Raw genomic sequence first — 6,766 nt, 5'->3', positions numbered from 1 at the left:
AACTGTATTGATGCTGGATTCCCTTTGACAAACAAAAGACGTCCATCACATTATTCTTGAATTCAGTTCCATTGTCACTCCTGATTCTCTTATCACGAACTCCATAAATGTTTTCAGTTTCGACAAAGAAATTTATCAACATCTGCGGAGTTTCATCTTTCGATTTAATAAAGAAAACCCATGAGAATCTCGAGTAATCATCAATAACCACCAAACAGTAGTACATCCCACCGATACTTCTTACATCCACTGGACCAAATAAATCCATGTGAAGTAACTCGAAAGGATTGGCAATAGAATTTTCTTGTTTCAGTTTATGTGCAGACTTTTGTTGTTTACCTTTCAGACAAGGTACACATTTGTCTTGCATTCCAAACCACTTCATGGGAACACCGTCAACGAAACCATGTTTGACAATGTCATTCATCTTTCGGAAATTGATATGTCCCATTCTTCTATGCCATAGTAAAGATTCAGATTCGTTTGCTTTCGATTACAAGCAAACAGACTCCTTTGGATCATCAACACCTAACACAAGGCCATAGATGTCTCTCTTCCTAGGAGCTTAATAAATTATGTGATAACTGTTCCACATAATTGACCTTTTTCAGCGTAATCTTCCCATTGACAACATCACCTTGGCCCGAGATGTTGTCGCCCTTGGGACCTGCAAAACTTGTTAGGTCGAAAATCGACTAAGTATGATTTGTTCAAAATAGTTGAGGTTCAGTGAAGAAAGCTTGCTCCGGATTCTGAAGTCATTTAGAATAAAGCTCACTGAAGCTTCACTTCAGATTCAGAATCAACCTATACTGAAGACGTTCAGACTGAAGTCAAAGACTGAAGACTGAAGAAGAAGATCATCTCAGAAGCAGAGCTCAGAGAAGATCTTACCTGAAGTTGAATCTGAAGAGGCTTAGTGAAAAAGTATTTACAACACTTTTTCACTGATTACGAGGAAAGTCTTTTTGCAGCTTTAACTACCTTTATCCGGTTAATTACCTTATACTTGGGATTGGAAAAGTTTTAGCAAAAGGTTGGGAATAAAGTATGTCAAGTCACATCAAAGAAACTTACATACTTTACCTTAAACAAGCATGTTATGGATTTGTCCCACAAATCCATAAATGCATCCAACCATATTTATATGGCATATTGCCATGTCATGAAGACATGTTTACCTATAAATATAAGACTTCTCACACTTGCAAAAATGCTTGGAACTTTGGCAATTGCAACGTGTGATATTACTCTAAGTATTCTTACGAGTAACTCCGTGTCGAATAGATCATTTGTATTTCTAGGGTTGTTTAGATATTTTCACAAGTGTGATTATCTTTGTTCCGCAACAACTCTTGTATTTTGTTTATAGAAATAAATAAAATACATTGAAAAATACATCTCGACTCATTGCCATAATACTTGAAGATAATTAGTATTTATATAGTTTCAAGCACTTGTTCTTTATTGTTCATATCCATATCTGGATCGTGGTCCTTAACTAGTCGTTATCTAGATTCGAACCACTTGCCAGTCGGGTTACTTGATATACTTGTGTTTACTACTAACCTATTTTATATCTTGTTCTCGTTGTACATCTTGTGTAGGTGGACTCACATTTGGTATCAGAGCCTCCCAGGTTAAATCATTAAATTGTTATACTTGTTTTGATCTTACAAGATGTCTGGAACTGAACAACCGAACCCAAACCCAAATAGTAACCCTAACCCAAATATCAATATGAATCAAAATCCACCACCTCCACCACCAGTTCAACCCAGTGTTCATGTTCACTTTCCAAACAATCCGGTACCTAAATTTAATGGAAATAGTTACACATTCATTACTTGGAAGCCATGTATGTTCAAGTACATCGCTGGAGTTGAAAGACATTTGACCACCATTCTTGTAGAGGATCCTTATGTTCCCATGAATGCATCAACTGTTGTTTTTAACCAAGATGGGACCCCTAGGTTAACACCCAAGAAGAAAGATCATTGGTCAGAGGAAGACCATCGTTTTGGCTGACCTAGATTCCAAATTACAAAATATGATTCTCTTTGTTGTCCCAGAAAGTTTAAAACCCACTCTTGTTTTACTTGATAGTTCTAAGTTAATGTGAGAAGAGTTGTTAACACAGTTTGAAGGACCAAAGGAAACTATCACCACAAGAAAAGTTTCTTTGAATAAAAAATATGAAGCATTTTTTGCATTACCAAATGAATCTCTAACTGAAACTTATCTTAAATTTAAATTTGGACAATCAATTAAAAGCTCTTGGTGTTACAAAAGACAAAGAAATTTTACTTGAAAAGTTTTGTGATATATTACCTTCTAAATGGGAGAATTTGATCATGGTATTAAGACAAGGTAAAATCCTTCATAGTCACACTCTGGCCTCCTTGTATGGTGCCTTCAGATACACTGAGGAGAATAAAGCTGAGAGAGCTGTGGCTGAGCAAGATGCAAAGAATCATACTTCAACCAGTTCTACATTGGTTCATTATTCTGAACCACAAGATGCTACCCTACTGTCTTCTGAGAGTGATTAGTCTGACTCTGTGAAGAAGATGGTAGCTGAGTTAATGAAAGCTGGTATTTCTGAATATGCATCACATGAATGTGATGAGGATGATGATGATGACCTTGTTACCATGATTGCCAAAACTTTTAATCGTTTTAAATTTAAATCAAAGAGAAATGGCAAACAATTTTCTTCAAATAATACTGTTGATAAGTCCAATTTAGAATGTTTTAAATGTGGAAAGAAAGGACATTTTATGAAGGAATGCAGATCATCACAACCCTCCTCATCACACACTGCTCCTAACCATTCTATTTTTCAGAAGCCTGATGATGGGTACAAAGCTAAGTACAAAAAGCTGAAAGCCCACATGGCGATGATGGCTCAGGAAGAATCCAACAAGAATAGCTGCATGGTGGCAGACACTGAAAAATGGGAGGATTCTGACATGTCATCTGATGATGAAGAAGAAGTAAGGGATATGTGTTTCATGGCTCGTGAAGATCATAGTCATGTTATCAAGTCTGATGTTGAATCTGGTCGTTGGGTGGATATCATCATGAAGAAGGTTAGTACTTTCGGTTTTGAAAAGGATGAAGAACAAAAACTGGATCTTTTGGTTCTTATAGAGGCTCACATAACTTATGTTGAAACTGTGCGTTCAGAGAGTATAAAAATGTTTGAAATAAATTCTTCTGAACTGAATGCCAGTCAGGCCAGATTAAAAGAACTGAAAGATGTTCAGTTGGCTTTGAAAAGTTATTAATCTCTGGTTTCTAAACTTGACTTGGAAAAAGAAGAATTAAAAATTCTTTTGGAAAAAGAACAGAAAATAATTAAATCTTGGATGAAATCATCTTTTCCTGAAGCTACCATTAAGAAAACTTTTGAAAATCAAAGAATCGCTTATGGCACTGGTGATCTTCATCTTGCATCCGTAATAACTGATTTGGATGCACTTCCTAAAGAAATGAGACCAAAGATCATTTTTAAAGATTTTGGAAAATCAAAAGTGATAACTGATCAAAACCAGGAACAACCTGAGGGCAAATCTGAAGCATGTCAGACTAGTGCTTCAGACAAGAAAGCTAAACCCAAGAAGCCTTCCCCTCAGTCTTCAAATAAGGTTCCTAAGAACCTTCAGAAGAAGAAAAATGTGATCCCTGCTGAGCCTTCTACCTCAGATTCTGGTAGAGATCAGGTGTCTAATTCAGAGTCTATTTTGTCAAGGATTGAAAGTCAATTTCAGAATTTGGCTAGGCAAGTGCAGAGCTGTAATGCACGTTTAAAAAATGTTGAAAGCACTCCCCAAAATCCCAAACAAAACCCAAAACCTTTTTCAAAGAAAATCAAGCAAGAAAAGAAAAAATCTGAGAAGAAAAAGGTTCCTGAAGTCATCAAACCAACTGTTTTTGTGTCATCTGAAATTATGACTGAAATTCCCTTTGATCCTTCTGTCTTTTATGTACCAAAGAAATATGAGGCTGCTCAGGGAAAGCCCAGTGAATCCATCAAGAGATGGGTTCCCAAAAAGAACTAATGTTTGTGTATGTGCAGGGTGACCGCAAAAAGAACACTTGGTTTCTTGACAGTGCTGCTGGCAGAACCATGACTGGTGTGACAACCGTCATCTGAGCGTCTTTCAGAAGTACTTTTCCAGTCGTTTTAGTCTGTTTTGTTTAAGTGCGTCGTTAGACTCTAAGACTTTATCGATGGATTTATGTTTCATTCGGGCCTTATGAGCACTTAGACTTTAGAAAAATTTCACGTGGACTCGGGAACAGGAGGAATACTAGTTGTCTTGTGGAAGTGACAAAATATATAAAATACTTAAAATTAAATCAATTAAAGATTTAATAAACAAATATAGACATGTTTATATCCGTTGGAAAACTATTGAAAAGTTACATTTGAATGTGTCGACGATGTGAATTAACGAGTCTCGAGTATTCTTAATTAGTCGGGTCAAATGAGTTTTTGGTGGAGTCAAAGTTGGGTCAAATTTTGGTCAAAGCTAGGGGAGGAACTAACAAAACCCTAACCTAACCCTAATTTTCCCCACTTCTCACACTTTCCCTCTCACTTCTCCCTCTCCTCTCTCTTTTTCTCTCTTGTAGCCGCCCCCCTCCAAATCCGGCCACCACCACTCGGCCGCCACCATCCACCACTATCCACCACCAAAATACTATCAATCTTTATTATTTCTTCATCTTTCTTTTAGATCTTGGTATGATTCATACGGATTTATGTTAGATCTTCAGCAAAAGTCGAGTTTCTTGTAAAAATATATGTATTTCGGATTTTTGTATATATATTATATATATCCGAATTCTTTTATAATTATATATATATAAATCGGGTTGAATGTCTATGTATATTTAGATCCGAAATTTTTATAAGTATATGTATAATCGGTTTCTTCTTCCTCCTCCTCTCTAAAACCGAAAGTTTTTGTATATTATACATATATTCGAATATATATTATATAAATCCGAGTTCTTGGCAAAAATATATATATTTTCGGTTTGATAAAGTGTTTATATATATGTATATATCCGAAAATATATAGATCCGGGTTCTTGACAATATATGTGTATATTTCGGGTATGTATGGGTTTATGTAAACATATATGTGCGAAAATCGTTAGATCCAAAATGGTATACCCGAAACCATTCAAATTCTTGATGTATAAACCGAAATCTTCTTGAAATCCGGAATCTTAGACCCGAAAACCAAAGGATCCGAACTCTTTGATCCGAAAAGCTTCATATTCTTGGTATTGTTCTTGATCTTGTTCTATGAGATCCGAAAATATATGTATAAGTTCGAAATTAATTAAAACCATAGTTATATATGTGACTTTCGATTTGTTCTTGGCTAGATCTAGTTAGATTCGAGTTGTTTTAATGATTTTTAGTCTTGAAATCGGTTATGGCTCATAAATCTACCCGAAATCTTGATTTTTGTTTCGTCAAACCGCCGGTCAACTGCCGGTCAACGCCGGTCAAACCGGCCAGAAAATGTTTTGGTTCAAAATTTTGATTTGGTTTGTAATTTGGTGTTAGGTCAAATTTTTGGTTCGGTCAAACTTGGTCAACGACGGCTTATTGATAAGGATTAGGGTTTGGGGTATTATTTGGTCATTTAGTCAAAAATTAAAGTATTTAAACAAAGTTAAATTGTATTTGAATTAATTGATCTATATTTAAAATTTAATCTCAAATTTTTCTAAATAAAGAAATTACTATATATAAATATATTAAAAGACCAATTTAAGTATATATATATATACAAGAATTGAATTGATATGGACAAATGTATATATATATATAAGGATAAAAATCTTATATGGACATATGACTATATATATATAGATATGTTAAAAAGACGTTGAAAGGACCATTTATAAATTATATATTCGTATAACGACAGTTAATGACTTATCGGACTTCATATACTTTATAACGACTATATATAAAGGCAAAGAATAAAAGACGTTGTAAAAGACGATGTACAAATTATATGACCTTCCAGACTTGATATATATTTTATAATGACGTTGTTACGAAGACTTGATGGGATATAAACAATGAAATGTGACATTATTTAACGAACTATTTATTTGGACAAGACATAATGACATTTCCTAAGACACTAGTATAGGACATATACGAGTACAATTAAATCCAAGTTCTTACTGGGTGACTTGTGGACAGTGTAGGACTTTTGGACAGGTAGTGAGCTTATTTCAGGTGTATTTGACTGTTCGTGTTCTTGTTCGTTGATTTAGGCTACTTTTACTTGTGCTGCTTTCTGGTGAGTTTCGTAGCCCCTCTTTTTATAAGTTTTTGGGGTGAAAAGTATACTTATTCTTTAAACAGTTTGTCGATTTCTATTTATGTTCAATATTGAGCCTGTGCGTATAGAGTTACTTATGCCATTTGACGTGCTTCTGTCTTGTTGTTTGTGTGTGATTATGTGTTTGTTGTTGTGCTTGATGACGTGCTTATTTGACGTGCTTTATATGGAGACTTGAGACTTTGAGACTATGGACTAAGGTACTCAGACAAATCAGGGATAGAGACTTTTATGCTAGGACTGGACTTCGGAGATTGTGCTCCATTGCTTATTATCAGACTTAAGGGCTACATGCCTTAGACTATCTTGTAGATGGACTTATTGTATTGAGCTGTTCTAGCATCGTTTAGACTTTGAACTCATGTTTTGGGAATATATTTATT

The sequence above is a fragment of the Erigeron canadensis genome, chromosome 3 (genome assembly GCF_010389155.1).
Source record: "Erigeron canadensis isolate Cc75 chromosome 3, C_canadensis_v1, whole genome shotgun sequence".
Classification (NCBI taxonomy): Eukaryota; Viridiplantae; Streptophyta; class Magnoliopsida; order Asterales; family Asteraceae; genus Erigeron; species Erigeron canadensis.
The sequence above is the reverse complement of the archived record's forward strand: the minus strand, read 5'-3'. Positions refer to the sequence as shown.